The sequence below is a fragment of the Sapajus apella genome, unplaced genomic scaffold (assembly GCF_009761245.1).
Source record: "Sapajus apella isolate SASKATOON/1434 unplaced genomic scaffold, GSC_monkey_1.0 scaffold19, whole genome shotgun sequence".
Classification (NCBI taxonomy): Eukaryota; Metazoa; Chordata; class Mammalia; order Primates; family Cebidae; genus Sapajus; species Sapajus apella.
In genome coordinates, this window is record NW_022436959.1 from 17,173,427 (window position 1) to 17,195,039 (window position 21,613).

The window sequence follows — 21,613 nt, forward strand, 5'->3', positions numbered from 1 at the left end:
AAAAAAATACTCCTGTAGAAGGAAACTTCTAATGTAAATAATTTCACTTTATATGACATTTTGATCATATTATTAATATTATACTGACAGAAGGAAATGGCTTATTTTGTTTAGTAGCAAAGGTATTTAATTACCACAAGTCTAAAGAAGGTCCCTTTACTATCTTTTGCGTAAAGTTGTTAAGGAATAAAAAGTTGAATCATGCAAGGGGCTAAGGAGTTAGTATTTTGTCATACTTGTTAATTTTTCATAAAATAGATTTGAGTGTCATTTGGTCCCCGTTATAAAATCTAAATTAGAAAGGAACTAATTATCTGTATGTCTATGTTTCCTACTAAAACCATCAGCATTTTATGGATACTTTTTAGCTGTTATACACAAACATTTTAAAGAGGAAGGAGTGCAGCTAAATTTAGATAAAGTGGTATTAAAGTGTGGTTAATATGAGATTAGTGGTTTTTCCTCCTTTCTTTGGACTGAAGGTAAAGTAAAAATAGAAATGGACAAAATTTAATCCTTTGAGTATGACCCAAACAGAATTCAGAATATCATTCTGGCTAAACTATCTCTGTGGAACAATTTTCTTTTCAGTACTGATAAAGCTGTCACAAAGAAATCCCTGCTTTTCAAAATAAGTATTTCAAGACAATAGGGTCAATGTGAGCTTCAGAGAATAAGTATTTAGGGATCATAAATTTTAAAAATTGCTTTTTAGTAGAAAATACAAGTTGTATTTGACTGAAAATGTTTCATTGAAGTAATGAAACAAGTTTGACCTCAATTTGTTTTGATTCTAAATAATTAATTTATAAAATTACCAAGGATATTGTTATATATTATCAAAATACAAAGTACATGAAGAATCTCTGGAGTCAGAAGATATGGACCTAGTAATAAACTACATCTTTCTATTTAAAATTTAAAAATTAAAATCATTATTTATGTTGCAAGGGTGGGACAATGAGGACATTGATGTACTGCTGGGGCCTTATAAAATGAGAAAACATTAATATGCATTCCCTTCCACTTAGAACTATGTATCCCATTAAAAGCAAAAGAACAAATGTCTAAGGACTTAGATATAAGAATATTGTCATAGTGTGGCTTATTACAACCAGAATATATTTTTTAAAGAAAATAACGTAAATGTTCAACCACAGAAGCAAAGTTAACTAAATAATGATGAAAGGCTTTCTACCCTTTAGAAATAATAATAAACAAATATTCATTGAGAGAAATATCTCCATAGTTTATTAAGTCAAAAAAGTGTATTTTGGGCTTCTGGTTTCTAGTGTAGTATGTAAAGAAGCTGGAAGTTACCAGTTTATCCCAGCAACAAGTAAAAAACCCGAACAAAATCATCGCTAACTCCTCTTAGATCATCGGAGAAGTGACGTCATAGGGCAAACTGTTAACACCCAAAATTGGAGAGACAAGCAAATACAGAATATCACAAGCTCAGAAACATGTGAATAGAAATCTCCATGGAAACTAGTACTTACAAATGAACTGTAATTGATTAATTGCTATAGGCTCAGTATGAACCAGTCTGAGAGTTTAAATCATCACAGAGGCTAAGCCACAGGCAGATCCCGACAATTTTTGAGTTTTATCTCCAGGAACCTTACCAAGTTCTCATAGTGAATATCTGAGAAAACTTTCCTAAGGCTTCTAATGAAGGAGGGAAAAGTAAAGGTTTTGAATATACAATAGCATTCTGTCCTTTATAAAGGCCTGCACTCAAGAGAAACTATTTTACTAGTGCCTAGCCAGCTACTTTCTTGTTTCATTTTGTTTGTTTTTCAGAGTATAACTTACCTAGGGGAAGGGAAATATCCAACTCCAGTACCCTCTAGCTATTCTGTCTCACTTAAGGAAAAAAAAGTACCGAGAATCACTGGTGAAGTTCACAGTCCAGAAGCACAGGTTTACCCAAACCCTGAGATAGATTTATAAACTTTAAGAATGCTTTACATTTCCCCACAATAACAAATGCAGAACATACCAAAAGTAATGGAATGAAGCAAAAGCAGTACCAAGAAGGCAGTTGATAGTAATAAATGACTAAATTATAAAAGGAAAGATATTAATTAACAACTTAACTTTATACCTTAAGGACCACTCGAATGCATTTTATAAGGCCAGCATTACCTTTATACCAATGCCAGACAAAGGCATCACAAAAAAGAAAACAAAGCCAAGATCCTTGGTGAATTTGGATACAAAACTCCTCCGTAAAATACTAGCAATGAGTCCAACATGACACTGAAAGAATCATACACTATGATAAAGTGAGATTTATACCTGATATGTAAGGATGGTTCAACATTTTAAAAATAATATATGTTATTATACAATATTAATATATCACATTACATAATAAATAATAAAAATTATGGGATCATAAATGCAAAAAATCATTTAGCAAAATTATGCTTTCATGATAAAAATTCTCAACACATTAGAAATAGTGAAAAATTACCTCAACATAATGTAGGTCAAATTTGATAAGCCCACAGCTAACATTATACCTGAGACTGAAAAACTAATAGTTTTTTTTTCTAATAACAAAAACAAGACAAGGATGCCCACTTTTACCATTTCTATTAAACATAGTACTGGAAGTCTTAGCCAGAGCAAGTAGGCAAGAAGAAGAAGTAAACGTCATTCAAATAAGAAAGAAAAAGTAAAATGTTCCCTGGTATAGATAATATAATCTGTTACCTTTTAGAAACGCTTAGAAAAATTGAGTGAATTCAGTAGAGTTGTAGGCTATAAAATCAACTTACAAAAATCATTTGCACTTCTTTTTTTTAAATTGTACTTTAGGTTCTGGGGTACATGTGCAGATCATGCAGGATTGTTGCATAGGTACACACATGGCAATGTGGTTTGCTGCCTCCATCCCCCTGTCACACACATCTGGCATTTCTCCTCATGTTATCCCTCCCTGACCTCCCCAACCCCTACACTCCCTCTCTTGGCGTCCCCCCCAACAGACCCTAGTGTGTGATGCTCCCCTCCCTGTGTCCATATGTTCTCATTGTTCAACACCCGCCTATGAGTGAGAACATGTGATGGTTGATTTTCTGAGAAACTGTGTCAGTTTGCTGAGAATTATGTTTATACTAACAATGAACTAACTGAAAAGAAAACTATGAAGATCCCATTTAAAACAGCACCAAAAAGAATAAAATTAACAGGAATAAACTTTAATAATGAGGTGAAAGACTTACAGATTGAAACCTACAAAACATTGATAAAAGAAATTAAACTAGAAGAAAACAAATGTAAAGACATTCCATCTTCATAGATTGAAAAATGTGATATTGTTAAAATCTCCACACCACCCAAAGTAATCTCTACGAAATCCTGGTGGTATTTTTTTTACAGATATAAAAGCAATTCTAAAATTCACGTGCAACCACAAAAGTCCCTGAATAGCTAAATAAATCTTAAGTAAAAAAATAAAATAAAATAAAATCATAGGCACCATATTTTCTGATTTCAAAATATATCAAAAAGCCACACTAATCTAAACAGAATGCACTGGCATAAAGATGGACGTGTAAACCAATGGAAAACATATAGAGCCAAGAAGTAAATCCACACATTTACAGTCAACTGACTTTCCACAAAGGTGCCAAAATACACAATGAAAAACAGAATATATCTTCAATAAGTATTGAGAAAACTGGAATCCATGTGCAAAAGAATGAAATTGGACTCTTTTTTTTTTTTTGTTTGTTTGTTTTTTTTTTTTGAGACGGAGTTTCGCTCTTGTTACCCAGGCTGGAGTGCAATGGCGCGATCTCGGCTCACCGCAACCTCCGCCTCCTGGGTTCAGGCAATTCTCCTGCCTCAGCCTCCTGAGTAGCTGGGATTACAGGCACGCGCCACCATGCCCAGCTAATTTTTGTATTTTTAGTAGAGACGGGGTTTCACCATGTTGACCAGGATGGTCTCGAGCTCTTGACCTCGTGATCCACCCGCCTCGGCCTCCCACAGTGCTGGGATTACAGGCGTGAGCCACCGCGCCCGGCCGAAATTGGACTCTTACATCGCACCATACACATATATTTATTCTAAATAGATTAAAGACTTAACTGTAAGAACTCAAACTTTAAAACTCATAGAAGTGAGAATGGGCTAAGGACTCAAATAGACATTTCTTCAAAAGGACAGGTAAATGGCAAGAGGTAGATGAAAAAATACTCAGTGTCTCTGATCTTAATGTAAATGCAAATCAAAACTATGATGAGGTGTTATAGCAAACCTACTAAGGCGACTATTCTTTTAAAAAAGAAAAGAAGAAGAAACAGTATTAGGGAAAGAAATTGGTACCCTTGCATACTGCTGATAGGAATGCAGAATGGTGCAGCTGCTATAAACAGCAGTATGAAGGTTCTTCAAAAATTTAAAATTAGAACTGCCATATGATCCAGCAATCCCATTCTGGGTATTTACCCCAAAAACTGAAATCATGATCTTGTAGATATATTAACACTTCTGTGTTCATTGTTGGAGTATTCATTGCAGCTAAGAAATAAAATAGTCTAAATGCCCATCAGCAGGTGAATTGATAGAGAAAATGTGATACATACATATGGTCGAATACTACTCAGCCTTTTAAAATAAATAAATTCTGCAATATGCAACAACATGGATGCAATCTAAAGACATTATGTTAAGCAAAATAAGCCAGTAACAAAAAGACAAATAATGCATGATGCCAATTATATAATCTATCTAAAATAGTTACATTCATTGAATCAAAGGGCAGAATGGTGGTAACCAGGAGCTGGGGATGGAGAAATGAAGTTACAAATCAACAGACATAAACTTTTAGTCAAGCAACATGAATAAGCCTATAGATCTAGTGTACAACATTGTACCTACAGTCAAAAATAATGTATTGTACACTTAAAAATCCTTAAAAGAATAGATCTTGTTGAGTGTTATTTCACAATTTTAAAAAGTGAAGGAGAAATAAAACTGTTTTCAGACAAACAAATACTGAATAAATTTGTTGCTAGTAGACTTGGCTTACAAGAAAGGTTAAAAGAAATTCTTTCAAGAGAAGAAAAATATATAGGTCAGAAACACATATCTACATAAAAAAGGAAAAGCATTAGAGAAGGAATAAGTGAAGGTAAACAAAATTTTTATTTTTCTTATTCTCAGTTGATCTAATAGATACATTTTGTTAATAAAAGTAATAGCAACAATGTATTTCATTATGTATGTTATATATAATATAACACGATATATATGTGTGTTTATGTATGTGTGTGTTTGTGTTTGTGTATCTGTATTAGTTTGTTCTTGCACTGCTATAAAGAAATACCTGAAACTGAGTATTTTATAAAGAAAGGAGGTTTAATTGGCGTATGGTTCTGCGGGCTGTACAGGCTTCTGCTTCTGAGAAGGCCTCGGGAAACTTACAATCATGGTGGAAGGCGAAGGGGAAGTTGGCATGTCTTCCCTGGCAGGAGCAGAAGGAAGAGAGAGAAGGGGGAGATGCTATACACTTTTATACCACCAGATCTCCTGAGAGCTCACTCATGATCATGAGAAAAGCAAGGAGAAATCAGCCCCCATGATCCAATCACTTCCCACCGGGTCCCTCCTTTAACATTGGGAATTACAATTCCACATGAGATTTACATGGGGACACAAATTCAAACTATAAGAACACTGTTTATGCTTAGATATAAATAAACTAAATGACAGCCATGTACAAGAAATGGGAGGGAGGAATTTTAATTATTATTTTAAAATAAAGTAGTCACACTACCTGTGAAGCAATAGCATGTTATTTAAAAGTGGGTTTGCATTAGCTATAAGGGCATATTGCAAACATTCAAAAAATTACTTTCATATAGCAAAAGTAAATGGATTGAGAAAGATATTTCTAGTTTTTCACCTTAGGAAACTAGAAAAAATAAAATGAAAAGTAAGCAGAAGAAAAGATATAATAAAAAAATTAGAGCAGAAATCAATAAAATTAAAAATAAGAAATCAAGAGAGAAAATCAAAATATGATGCTTTGAAAAGATAAAAAAATTAAAAAGCTAAGAATAGAGACGATACCAATTACTAATATCAGAAATAAAAGTACTGGCAAACTTAGATAAAATAGACCAATTCCTTAAAGGACACAATTTCTCGATAAATACACAGTTATTTCTTGTTACAAAAGAAAATAGGCTTACAAAAGAAATGTAAAGAATAGATGTATATCTGTTAAAAAATCAAATGGGGAGGTGGAAGAAGACGGCAGAATAGACGGTTCTACTGATTGTTCCCCTCTCAAGGATGCCAGTTTAACAATTATCTACAAAGGAAAAAACGCCTTCAGGAACCAAAAATCGGGTGAGCACTCACAGTATCTGGTTTTAATTTCATGTTCCTGAGAGAGGCACTGAAGGGACAGAAAAAAACATCCTGAATCACTGATGCCACTCGTCCCCCATAGCTGGCAGTGGTGGTCTGGGCCTCAGGAGAGCATCTCTGGGTGCTGGAGGAGGGACAACACAGCAATTGAGTGGCCCTGAACTCAGTGCTACCTTATTAGAGCAGAAAGGAAAATCTGGCCAAACTCAGTTGACACCTGCCCATGGAGGGAGCATTTAAATCAGCCCTAGACAGAGGGAAATCACCTCTCCCGGCAATCTGAACTTGAGTTCCTGCAAACCTTGTCACTGAGGGCTACGGTGCTCTCTGTCTCCAACTAAACATGAAAGGCAATCTAGGCCATAAGGACTGCAACCCTAAGGTGAGTGCTAGTGCTGAACCAGGCCCAAAGACAGTGAACTCAGTTGGTGGGACACAGGACATACTGAGATACTCTACCTTCTGGAGCAGACAAGGGAGTACTGGCATCACCTTCCCCTAATCCCAGTCTGCACAGCTTTTGGATCTCAGAGAGACCCCTTTTTTTCTGCTTGAGAAGAGGAGAGGGAAGAGTCGGGAGGACTTTGATCTGCGTATTGGATACTGGCTCAGCCACAGAAAGATAAGGCACCGGTCAAAATGATGAAGCCCTTGGTGCCGGCCCTAGCTCCCAGATAACATTTCCAGACACACCTTGGGCCAGAAGGGAACCTGCTGCCTTGAAGGAAAGGACCCAGTGCTGGTAGCATTCATCACCTATTAACTAGAGAGCCTTTGGGCCCTGAATAACTCTAAGTGACACCCAGGTACTACATTGAGGGCCATGGGTGAGCCTCCGAGACATGCTGGCTTCAGCTGATACTCAGCATATTACCAGCTATGGTGGCTATGGGACAAAATCGCTTCTTCTTGAGAAAAGCAGAGGGAAAAGTAAAGGGGACTTTATCTTGCACCTTAGATGCCCACAAAGCCACAGAGGGGTAGAGCACCAAGAAGGATCTTTGGGTCTCTGATTTCAGAACTTCATTCTTAGATGGCATTTCTAGACCTACCCTGGGTTAGAGGGAGCCCACTGCCCTGAGGAGTGAGTCCCAGGCCAGGCAGCATTCACCACAAGTTAATTTAAGAGCCCTTGAGCCTTACGGGAAAGTTGGCAGTAGACTGGCACTATGCCTTGTGTTCAGGAGTGGCTACAGGGTAAGATGCCTTTGTTTTTGGAAAGAGGAGGGAAGAGTGAGAAGAACTGTATCTTGTGGTTTGACTGCCTGCTCAGCCACAGTACAATAGAACACCAGGTAGACTCCTAAGGTTTTAGACTCTAGGCTCTTAATGCTGGATTGTACCCCTGGACCCACCTGAAGTCTGGGGGATCTCATCACCCTGAAGAGCAGGTTACAAGTCTGACTGGCTTTGCCTCATGCTAACTGTAGAGCTCCAGAGCCTACAGGAAACATAGACAGCAGCCAGGGAGTGGTTACAGCAGGCCTTGGGTGAGACCCAGTACTGTGCTGGTTTCTGGTCTGACCCTGCACAGTCATAGTGCTGGTGGCCACAGTGGTGCTTCTATCACTCCATCTCCACCTCTGGGTGATTGTTAACAGAGAGATAGAGACTTTGTATATTTGGGAGAATGTAAGAGAAGAGAACAATAGTCTCTAACTGATAATCTAGAGAATTCTTCCAGATCTTGTTCAAGACCATCAGGGTGGTACCTCTATGAGTCTGCAAGAACCACGGCATTACTGGGCTTGGGGTGCCCCCTAAAGGATACACAGCTTAGATCACAACATCCAAGTCCTTTCAAATATCTGGAAAGCTTTCCCAAGAAGGATGGCTACAAATGAGTCCAAACAGTGAAGACTACAATAAATACCTAACTCTTCAATGCTAAGACAAATAACATCTACTAGCATCAACACCATCTAGGAAAATACAGTCTCACCAAATGTATTAAATATGACACCAAGAACCAATTATGGAGAAACAAAGATGTGTGACCTTTCAGACAGACAATTCAGAAGAGCTGTGTTGAGGAAACTAAAAAAAAATTCATAACACATAAAAGGGATTCATAATTCTATCAGATAAATTTAACAAAGAGATTGAAATAATTAAAAAGATCAAGCAGAAATTCTGGAGCTGATCAATGCAACTGGCATATGGAAGAATGAATCAGAGTCCTTTAATAGCAGAACAGATCAAACAAAAGAAAGAATTAAGGAGCTTGAAACCAGGCTATTTGAAAATACACAGAGGAGACCAAAAAAAAGAATAAAAAATGATACAGCATATCTACAGGATCTCAAAAAGAGCCTCAAAAGGTCAAATATAAGTTATTGGCCTTAAAGAGAATGTAGAGAAAAGGATAGGGGTAGAAATTCATTCAAATGGATAATGACACAGAATATCCCAAACCTAAAGAAAGATATCAATATCCAAGTATGAGAAGGTCATAGACTACCAAGAAGACAACCCAAAGAACCCTACCTCAGGCATTTAATAATCAAACTCCCAGAGGTCAAGAATAAAGAAAGGATCCTAAAAACAGCAAAAGAAAAGAAATAACACACAATGGAAGTCCAATACATCTGGCAGCAGACTTCTCAGTGGAAACCTTACAAGCCAAGAGAGTGTGGAATGACATATTTAAAGTGCTGAAAGAAAAATCTTTTGCCTTAGAATAGTATGTCTAGTGAATATATTCTTCAAATATGAAGGAGAAAGAAAGAGTTTCCCAGACAAACAGAAGCTAAGAGATTCCATCAATACCAAATCTATCCTACAAGAAATGCTAAAGTGAGTACTTCAATCAGAAAGAAAGGATGTTAATGAGCAAGAAGAAATCATCTGAAGGTACAAAACTCACTAGCAATAGTAAGCATGCAGAAAAACACAGACTATGATAGCACTGTAACTGTGGTGTGTAAACTAATCATCCTCAATAGAAAGAATAAACAATAAACCAGTCAAATATAAGAATAGCTACAACAACTTTTGAAGACACAGTCAGTACAGTAACATATAAATAGAAACAACAAAGGATAAACAGCAGTTGTGGGGCGAAGTTAAGGTGTAGAATTTTTATTTTCTTTTTCCTTGTTTGTTTATGCAGTGTTAAGTTACTATCAGGTTAAAATAATGTATTATAAGATAGTATTTGCAAGCCTCATGGTAACCTCAAACTATTATAAAAAATATACAATGGATACATGAAAAACAAAAAGCAAGAAACTAAATCATATCACCAGAGAATATCACCTTCAGGAAGACGAGAAGAAAAGGAAGATCACAAAACAACCAGAAAATAAATAAGAAGATGGCATGAGTAAGTCCTTATCTATCAATAACACTGAAAGTAAATGGACTAAACTGTCTAATGAAAAGACACAGAGTGGCTGAATGGATGAAAAACAAGACTCATTGATCTGTTGCTAACAAGAAACACACTTCACCTACAAAGGCACACATAGATTGAAAATAAAAGGATGGAAAATGTTTTTTATGGCAATGGAAACCAGAAAGCAGAAGTAGCTATATTTATATCAGACAAAATAGATTTTAAGACAAAAACTATAAGACAAATAAGGTAGCTATATGATGATAAAGAGTTCAATTCAACAAGAAGATATGACAATTGTAAATATATGTGCACCCAAAACTACAGCACACAGTGATATAAAACAAATAGTATTGAAGAGAGAGATAGCACCCAGTAAAATAACAGTCAGAGACTTTTGTCACCCCACCATCAGTATTGGACAGATCTTCCAGACAGAAAATCAACAAAGAAACATCAGACTTATTCTGCACTGTAGACAAAATGGATCTAATAGATCTTTGCAGAACATTTTATACAGCATCTTTAAAATACAGTTTTTTCTTCAGCACATGAATAATTCTCAAGGATAGTCCATATATTTGGTCACAAAACAAGTCTTAAAACACTCAAAACAATATAAATAATATCAAGCATTTTCTCTACCCACAATGGAATAAAACTAGAAAGTAATAACGAGGAATTTTGGAAACTAAAAGAATACTTGGAAATTAAATAAAATATTCTGGAATAACCAGTGGATCAACGAAGAAATTAAGAACACTGAAAAATGTCTTGAAAGAAATGATTGTGGAAACAATATATGAAAACCTATGGGATAGAGCAAAAGCCATATTCAGAAGGAATTTTATAGCTATAAATGTCTACATCAAAGAAGTAGAAAACCTTCAAATAAAAATTCTAATGGTACATCTTAAGAAACTAGAAAAGCAAGAGCACACCAGGCACAAAATTAGTAGAAAAAGAATAAAGATCAGAGAAGAAATAAATGAAATTGAAATAAAAAATATAAAAGATCAGTGCAACAAAACGTTTTTTTTGAGAAGTTAAAATTAGCAAACCTATAGCCAGGTTAAGAAGAATAAAAAGAGAGGATACAATTAAATAAAATCAGAGATTGTAAAGGAAATATTACAACTAATACTGCAGAAACTCTGAGGATCATTGGTGTCTACTATGAGGCACTATCCAATAAATTGAAATATCTAGAAGAAATGGACAAATTCTTAGACACATACAACCTACCAAGATTGAACCAGGAAGAAATTCAAAATCTGAAGAGACCAATAACAAGAAGAACAAAGCCATAATAAAAAGATTTCCAGTGCAGAAAAGCCTGGAGCCCCATGACTTTACTGCTGAATTCTACCAAACATTTAAAGAATTAATACCAATCCTATCAAACTATTCTTAAAAATAAAGAGGAGAAAATATGTCTAAACTCATTCTACAAGGTCATTATTACTCTGATACCAAAACTAGGCAAAGACATATTAGGGAAAAAAAAAACAAACTACAGGCCAGTATCTCTGATGAACATTGATGCAAAAATCTTAAACAATACTAACAAACTGAATTCAACAATACGTTAGAAAGATCATTCATCATGACCAAGTGGGATTTATCCCTGGGATGCAAGGAGGAAACAACGTACACCAATCAATGTGCACATCATATCAACAGAATGAGGGATAAAAGCAATATGATCATTTTAATAGATACTAAAAAAAACATTTGCTAAAATATAATATACCTTCATACTGAAAGCCCTAAAAAAAAGTTGTTATAGAAGGAACATACCTCAAAATAATAAAAGCCATATATGACAGACCCATAGCTAGTATCACTGAATGGGAAAAAATTGAAAGCCTTTTTTTTCTAAGATTGGAAACATGATAAGGATGCCTACTGTCACCACTGTTATTCAGCGTAATACTTGAAGTCCTAGCTAGAGCAATCAGACAAGAGGAAGATATAAAGGGCATCCAAAATGGAAAGGAAGAAGTCAAATTACTCCTATTTGCAGATTATGATCTTATATTTGGAAAATCCTAAAGACTCCACAAGAAACTTTTTAAAACTGATAAAGAGGCTGGGTGCAGTGGGTCACATCTGTAATCTACCTTGGGAGGCCAAGGTAGGCGGATCACCTGACATCAGGAGTTTGAGAGCAGCCTAGCCAATATGGTGAAACCCTGTCTCTACTAAAAATATAAAAATTAGCCAAGCATGGTGGCTTTCACCTGTAATCCCAGCTACTCATGAGGCTGAAGCAGGAGAATTGCTTGAACTTGGGACATGGAGGTTGCAGTGAGCCAAGATCCTGCCACTGCATTCCAGCCTGTGTGACAGAATGAGACTCTCAAAACAAACAAACTAACTGTTAAATAGATTGAGTAAAGTTGCATACACAAAATTAACATAAAAGTCATTAGCATTTCAGTATGAGAATCTGAAAAATATATACAAATGTAATCCCATTTATAATAGTCATGCATAAAATGAAATAATTAAAGGAATGAAAGATCTTTATAATGTAAAATATAAAACACTGATGAAAGAAATTGAAGAGGACACCAAAAATTGAAAAAATATTTTCATGTTTACGGATTGTAAGAGTCAATATTGTTAAAATATTTTTATTACCCAAAGCAATCCACAGATTCAGTGCAATCCCTATCAAAACACTAATAACATTCTTCACAGAAATAGAAAAAAAACAATGCTAAAATTTATATGGAACCACAAAAAGACCCAGAAGAGCCAAAGCCATGTGTGCAAAGAGAACAAAACCTGAAGAATTAACTGACTTCAAATAATAGTACAGAGCTATAGTAGCCAAAACAGCATGGTACTAGCATAAAAGTAGACACATAGATCAATGGAACAGAATAGAAATCCCAGAAACAAATCAACACAATGTACAGTGAACTTATTTTCAACAAAGGTGCAAAGAACATACACTGGAAAAAAGAAAGCCTTTTCAATACATTGTGCTGGGAAACCTGAACATCCATATGAAGGAATATGAAACTAGACCCCTATCTCTCACCGTATATGAAAATCAAATTAAAGTGGATTGAAGGCTTAAATCTAAGATTTCAATCCATAAAACTACTACATGAAAACATTGGGAAAAGTCTCCAGGACATTAGTCTGGGCAAAAGTTCTTGGGCAATACCCAACAGGCACAGGCAACCAAAACAAAAATGGGCAAATAGGATCACATCAAGCTAAAAAGAGTCTGCACAGCAAAACACACAATCAACAAAATGAAGATAACCCACAGAATGGGAGAAAATATTTGCGAACTACCCATCTGACAAAAGATTAATAACCAGAATATATAAGAAGCTCAAAATCTCTGTCGAAAAAGAATCTAATAATTGGATCAAAAAAATACGCAAAATATTTGAATAGACGTTTCTCAAAGAAAAATGTACAAGTGGCAAAGAAGCACATGGAAAGGTATTTGGCACCATGGATCATCAGAGAAATGCAAATCAAAACTATAATGAGCTTTATTATTTCACCCCAGTTAAAATAGCTTATATCCAAAATAGAGGCAATAGTAAAGGCTGGCAAGGATATGGAGAAAAGGAAACTATTGTACACTATTGGTGGGAAAGTCAGTTAGTATAACCATGATGTAGAACAGTTGAGAGAAACTAAAAATTGAGAAACTAAAAATTGAGCTACCATATAATCCAGCAATCTCACTGTGGGATGTATACCCAAAAGAAAGGAAATCAGTATATTGAAAAGATGTCTGCACTCCTATGTTTGTTGCAGCATGGTTGACAATAGCTAATAAGTGGAAGCAATCTAAGTGTCCATCAAGAGATAAATGGATAAAGAAAATGTGGTACATATATATAAAGGAGTAACATTTGATCATAGAAATAAATGAGATCTAGTCATTTGCAGCAACATAGGTGGACCTATGGATCATTATGTTAAGTGAAACAAACCATATACAGAAAGAAAAACACTTCATGTTCTCATTTATTTCTGGGAGCTAAAAACCAAAACAGTTGAACTCATGAATAGAGTAGAAGAATGGTTAACAGAGGCTGGGAAGGATAATGAGCAGTTATTAACAGCAGGGAAGAGGGGATGGTTAATGGGTACAATATAAAATATAGTTAGCAACAATTCAATAATACCTACTATTTGATAGCACAACAGGGTAACTAAAGTCAATAATAATTGTATACTTCAAAATAAATAGTATAGTTGGATTGTTTATTATGCAAAGATAAATATGTGAGGGGAGGGCTACCCCATTCTTTATGAAGTGCTTATTTCACATTGCATGCCTGTATCAAAACATCTCATGTACCCCATAAATATATACATCTACTATGTATGCACTAAAATTAAAAATAAAAATTTAAGAACAAATAACCTTCCAAAACAGAAAGCAACGGGACAAGATGAATTCACCAGTGAATTCTACCGTATATCTAAGGAGGAAATTGTACCAGTTCTCTACAATCTCTTCTAAAAGGTAGAAGGAGAAGGGATACTTCTGAACTTACTCTGTGAGGTCAACATTATGCTAACACCAAAACCAAAGACATTAAAAGAAAACTGTAGACCAATAGCTCTCATAAATATAGGTGTAAAATAACAAAATAACAAAAGCAGAATTGAATCTAACAATGTATAAAAATAATTATATGGCACGACCAGGAAATTTATCTCAAATATGCAAGGCTCATTTAACATTGAAAATTAATTAATGTGATTTATCATATTAACAGGCTAAAAATCAAAGCATATCAATAGAGGCAGAAAAAATATTTGATAAAAATCTAACTCATTCAAAACTGAGCTTTTGCTGAGAGACAAAAACTCTCAGCAAATTAGGAATGGAGAAAAACTTTATTAACTGAATAAATAATATATACACAGAAATATCTTATACTAACATCATACTTAATGGTGAAAATCTAGACACTTCCATGCAAAAATAAGAAAAAAATGAACGGAAGTTCCTCTTACCATTCTTTTTCAAGATCATATTAGTAGTCTGAGCTAATGCAATAAGACTTTTTGTTTATAAAAAGAAATAAAGATAGGTATATTGGGAAGAAAAAAAACCCTGTATTTTCAGATGACATAATTATGTAGAAAAAATAAAAGAATTAACAATTTTTTCTGAAAATACGTGATTATAGCAAGGTTGCATTATAAAAGTTAACATTTAAAAAAAAACATTTTTCTATATACGAGAAATAAGTGGAATTTGAAATTAAAAGCATTATACTATTTACATTAGCACTCGTCCCAACAGTGAAATACTTAGGATAAATCTAACAAAATATGTACAAGATTTATATAAGCAAAACTCCAAAATTCTAATGATAGATATCAAAGAACTAAACTGAGAGATATTCCTGGTTTGTGGATAGGAAGGATCAGTATTATCAAAATGTCAGTTCTTCCCAACTTGATACACAGATACAATACAATCCCAATCAAAATCTCAATAAGTTATTCTGTGAATAAACTGATTCAAAAATTTATAAGGACAGACAAGAGAACCAGAATAGCCTGTTCAATATTGAAGAAGAAGAACAAATTTAGAGGACTAATGCTATTGATTTCAAGACTTGCTATAAAGCTACAGTCATCAGAATGTGTGGTACTGGTGAAAGAATAGACAAATAGATCAATGGAACAAAATAGAAAACCCTAAAATAGATCTACATAAATATAGTCAACTGATCTTCAACAAAGAAGGAAAGATGATACAATGGAGCAAAAATAGCCTTTTCCACAAACAGTGCTAGAACAATTAGACATTCACATGCAAAAAAAGAATCTAGACATAAACCTTAACACCATTCACAAAAATTAAGATATATTACATATGTAAATACTGTAAATGGAAAACTATTATAAAAAATATACAGAAAACACTTCAACAATAAGAAATTTTTTAAAAACCCACAATTTTAAAAAGGCCTAGATCTTGACACCTCACCAAAGGAGATATACAGATGGCAAATAAGCATATGAAACTATGCTCCACATTATATGTCATAAGAGAAATGCAAATTAACAATGAGAAACCACCACATATCTACTAGAATGGCCAAAATCCAGAACACTAACACCAAATGCTGGTGACGATGCGGAGCGATAGAAACTCTCCGTCATTCCTAGTGATATGGTACAGGCATTTCTGTCTTAGTCATTGCTAGTGATATGGTACAGCCATTTGGAAGACAATTTGGTGGTTTCTTATAAAACCAAACATACTCTTAGCATACAACCCCGCAGTCATGCTTCTTGGTATTCATCCAAAGGAGGTGGAAACATATGTTCACACAAAATCCTGCACATGGATGTTTATAACAGCTTTCTTCATAATTACCCAAATTTGGAAGCAGCAAAGATGTCCTGCAATAGGTAAATGGATAAATAAACTGTGGTACAACCAGACAATGAAATGCTATTCTTCACTAAAAAGAGGTGAGCTACCAAACCATGAAAAGACAGAGGTGCCTTAAACACATATTACTCAGTAAAAGAAGCCAATCTGAAAATGCTATGATTTCAAAATAAGATATTCTTAAAAAAACAAAACTATAAATATAGTAAAAAGATCAGGGTTTCAGGAGTTAGGGAGGTAGGAGGGAAGAACAATTGAAGCACAGAAAATTTTTAGGGAAGTGAAACTATTTTGTATGATACTATAATGGTGGCTACATACCATTATTCTTTTGTCAAAATCCATAGCATGTATAACACCCAAAATGAACCCTGGTATAAACTATGGATGTTAATTGATAATGATGTATCAACATATGTTCATCAATTGTAAAAGTATACCACTATGGTGTGGTATAGGATGTTCAACATAAATCCATTTAAGTGGAAGTAGTGAGCAGGTGAAGGAGAATGGCTGTAACAAGAGCAATCTTATTTTTTTTTAATTCCATGGAGTCTTGGTGACAAAATGTGAAGTTAAACAGAGCTCCTCAAAGTCTGTTATACTTCTCTTTCCACCTAAACACTACCTATTTCTGACAAAAAATATGGATACAGGGTTTTGTTTGTTTGTAAAAATTTTAATATACTCCTTCATTTATATTAAAGAATACTTCAAAGGGAGATTTAAAAATCTCTTCTTGCAGAGGAAGTTGTGTAGACAGCTCAATGAGAATCTGAGTAAAAATTATTTGAAAGTTTTCTAAAATAAAAATAATGAAGTGATTTTGTCATCTTTGCTACAAGAACTGAAACTCATGAAAGTAGAAAAATTAGAAAAGGACCATAATATGCTTTGACAATAACAGAGAGCCCTCTAATAGCTGTCAAAGTTTAACACACTAGAAAGAATTATAAAATTTAGGCTTTCATTTTAATTTAAAAAATGCAACTCCAGCGAATCAATACAAGTATTATCTTTTCTTAACATAATGTATTTATAGACTCCTTTGCTTTTGTGGTCACTGAGAAGGTATAACAAATGGAAAATTCAGTTGCATAGTACAATTTTAAGATCAATCTCTCTCCAAGGTCAAATAAAAGAATCTAAAACTCCCAGAAGGGATTCTCTGAGAGTCTTTGAGACAACATGCTTGATGGATGAGATCGGATTCAATGGAGATTCAATAGAACATTCAAAAGGCAAATGGAGAGTAAGGCTTTCATTAAACATTTAACTAGACTCTGAAACTAGGCCAAAGGAGCTCTAAGACTAGTCAAGAGTCAGCTTTAGATTTCAGAAAACTTTAAGAACATTACCATCAAATATCAAATATTTAAGTAAATAATGCCTCACTGCCACCACCACTACTACCATCACAAACTTGGAGTAATTAGCTATTAGTTTATGGTAATCCTGAGGTGAACAGAGAAAGGCATCTAATTTTCTATACTATATTCTATATTCCCCCATGCTCTTTTCAAAGCCTTAATAACATCCACTCATTTATTCAGTATTTATAGAGTGACTGCTTTATAATGTGGAAAATACTAGAAACAGTTAGACTTTATCTTTGTTCTCAAAAATTCCCAACTAATCAAAGTAGACAAATAATAAAAATGACTACCATAAAATGATTAAAATCATGAATAATTACAAACAGAGAGACAGGGTTGATTAAATCTGCTGGAGAAAATAGCCTACGTGTATATGGGAAGAGAACCTCGAATAAGTTGGGATAGAATGTTAACAAGTATAGAAATTGGAGGTTTAGGATGACAAAACATAATATATTTCTTTGTTGAATATTGGAGTTAGGGAAGAGATGAATTCTATTTTTAAAAGGGGTATATTTTAGTGCCAAGGAGCAATTTTGAGGCTCTCACATCAAATGACCATAAAATAAAATATAAAGCTGTCTACTGATTATATTAGAAAAAGGAAATGAGATTTATATTTAGAGAGACATAGGCATGATTTTAATCCATATACAGTAGAACCTACAAACCATGGAAACATGGACCAAAACAAAGTCAGTGTGAGAACAAAGGGATTACTGAGTAGGATGAAAGACACCACTTGACGCCAAGGAATTAGAACAGAAACAATAAATGTTAGAGTTTTACCAGTGCTGAGGATTGGAAATGTCAGCAGGCTAAATGTTTGCTAAAATATGAATGAATTAGGAGCAGTAATGAGGGCATTACCAAATTGACTGATTATAGAACTCATCCTGGGAGAGAAGGAGTTGAATGGGAGAGAAGAGTGAGCAAGACCAGGGTGAGGTTAAGTAACTTAAAGATCATAATCAAGACAGAGGTAGCTGTAGCTGGTCAAAAGGATGGGGAGAAATGAGAATGTAGGTGTTTATATGCAGAGAAATGCATCGCAGAGCTAAGAGGCTGATTAGTTTCAAGTATAGCTCTTTCATTAAATAGTTCAGAGATTGAGGATGATTATCTGTGGAGCCAAGATAATAAAATATGTTGATGATTAAATCATTGAGGGTAACAGAAGCCAGGCTGAAAGAATTTTTAAAAGCATAGCACTAATTCACTGAAGATTGTGAGGAGATTTAATGGGAATAACCATTTGTAACCATCAATCTAAGGCAGAAAATTTACTCATTTATTTTACAGATGCTTATTGCTTACTCTATTTCTGGCACACTTTCCGTAGTAAACATATAAGAAATCCTGGCTGTCAAAGAACATACTTTCTAATTTGAGAGACAAAATAAACAGTTAAGCAAACACAATAATACATCAAGTGGTGATAAGAAGTATGACTTAAAAACAGGGTTGTTGTATTGTAATATTGTATATATGAGCTTAGGGAAAGACTAAATAGGTGATAACATTTGACATTGGAGCTGAGACCTGACATAAGAAAGAAGAAAGATATGTTGATATCTATATAAAGAGTGTTTCAAACGATGAAGAAAGCAAGTCATAAATCCTGGAGGCAGAGGCATGATTGGAATGTATGAGGGACAACAAAGAGGCACATACGACTCAGAGAGGCAAATGTGTACAGAGAATCTAGAGTGTGGGGACAAAGGTAGAAATTAAAGTAAGGAGAAAGCAGGAGGAAGAATATATTGAGCTTTTTAAGCCAAGATAGCAGCTTTGGATTTGAGTCCATAAAAACTTGGCCGTCTAATAGTAGAATGTAGGAAGAGAAAGAGTGAAACCAGAAAGAATAATTAGAAAAGTAATTTAATAATCCATTGGACAATTTTGGTGCCTTGAGCTAGGGTGGAGTGAAAAGTCTAATGAAAAATTGTTGGAAGCTAGATAAGATTACAGAGGAATTGGATGTGGGTGGGAGTGTCAGTGGGAGACAGACAGGGAGGTAGAAAGTGTCGATGTTGACTCTAAGGTTTTCGGTCCAAATAACTGGAAGAATATAATTGCAACCCAGTTGGAGAATACTGGGTTGTAATTATATAATACTGGGCACGTTTGAGGGTAGAAGAAAAGCAATAATTCACTTTTGGTCATGTTAAGTTTGAAATGTGACCAGGATGGCCTTAAAATTTCCCTCAGTTTGATAGATTCTTCCTCTAGGTACTTCTACTTCCTCAATGAAGTAATAAGCAAGCTCATTAACTGAAAGTGAGGTAGCGGCAGAGGAGAAGTGAGTGAAAGTTTGAAGAGAGAAGAGTATGTATAATACAGTTTCCCAAGGGTCTGTATAAGTGAAAATGAAGAGGGATGACAAGACCTCACTAAGGCCCACTTAATGAGTATGGTTATGAAATTAATGTGCTCACAGAAAACATTTTATGCATTTTGCCACCTTTTGTGATCAGCTGCTATATTTCAGGACCAAGGTGGGAAAATAGTTAGTTCTAAACAGGATTAAGGTTGGCCATGTGGCAATGATAGAATGAATATCTTAATATTAAGCCATAGAAGCTAAGAAAAGTAAGGAGAAGAGTAAGGACTTGAGTGAGATCCATGGCAGCAAATTGCTAGCAGGAACAACTGCCAAGAAGTGGTGTGGTTTTGTTGTTGTTTCTGTCGTTGTTGTTGTTTTGTTTTGTTTTTTATTTTTACAGACAGGTATAGACTTTTAGAATCAGAGTAGTCAAAGGAGGATGGAAAAATAGGATGTCATAGAGAACAGATGTGTTTGATGGGGTAATTGAAACTGGAAATTTTATAGTGGATAAAATTGTTAATAATGAAGTTTAGCTATGACCATGGTTGAGGTGGAATAGAGGTAATATCACCAAAGATGGGGGCAAGAAATGGAGAGGCCATGTATTAAAATAAACACATATGTGGATATTGATATCACTGGAAAATATGAGATAAGCGGTTACAGAAAAGAAACAGTTGGGAACTAAAATCTTTAAGGAATTGTCAGGGACAATCAAAGGCTGGTGGATGACTGAGCCAAGGAGTTACTGGGCAGTAAACATATTGGGTGGCATGACCTTCAAAGGAACTGAGAGTTTTAGGGAAAAGGAATAGATCAACCCAAGTGAAAAGCAGGAAGTTCAGCCTGTCTCCTGACACAGAGGTACAAAATATTTAAAAGAAATATGGTAGACATCTCTTATGATGAGTAATAGATGGCTTTGAGCAGAGAGTTTCGTTATAGCTCATAACATGGACTTGTTTAATGTTCTGTGAAATGTGAAAATTTAATATGCCACTTTAAAAGTTAGTAAATATAAGAAATATCCAAGGAACTGGTTTTAAAATGCAGATGCTTCTTAGGTGATCCAGGTGAACACTGCAAGTGATGTCATGTTGATCATCTATCTGTACCATTGCTTTATTGTGATAAGAATGCACTTCAGTGGTCTTTCCCCACAAAACCCAAAACCCCACTCTAATCATGAGAAAAACACCAAACAAACCTTAACTGAGGGATATTTTATGAAATGTCTGACCAGTCCTTCTCAAAACTTGTCAAGGTCATAATAAACAACAGTGTCCAAGAAATTGTCATAGTAAGGAGAAGCTAAAGAGGACATAATGCCTAAGTGCAATGTGGCATTCTGGGTGGGGTCCTAAAACAGAAAAAGGACAATGGGAAAAAAGATAACCAAAGAATTCAGAATAAAGTCTGGGGTTTGCTTAATAACAGTGTATCAATACTGATTTGTTATGACAAATGTACAATAGTAACGTAAAAGTTGACAGTGGAAGAGACTGGGTCCAGTGTATGTAAGAACTCTGTATTATCTTTGGAACTTTTCTGTAAATCTAAAGCTATTCTTGGAAACAGTCTGTTTCTATAAATGCAGTTGCTTAGGTGATACGACACAAGAACCAGCATTTTTAAAAACTGAGATATAGTTTACATACAATGAAAGGTTAAGGTCTTACTTATTTGATCAGTTTTTGTGAATATATATCAAGACATAAATTATCACCCAAGAAAGCTTCCTCATGCTCCTTTCCACTCAGTATTCCCCTTCC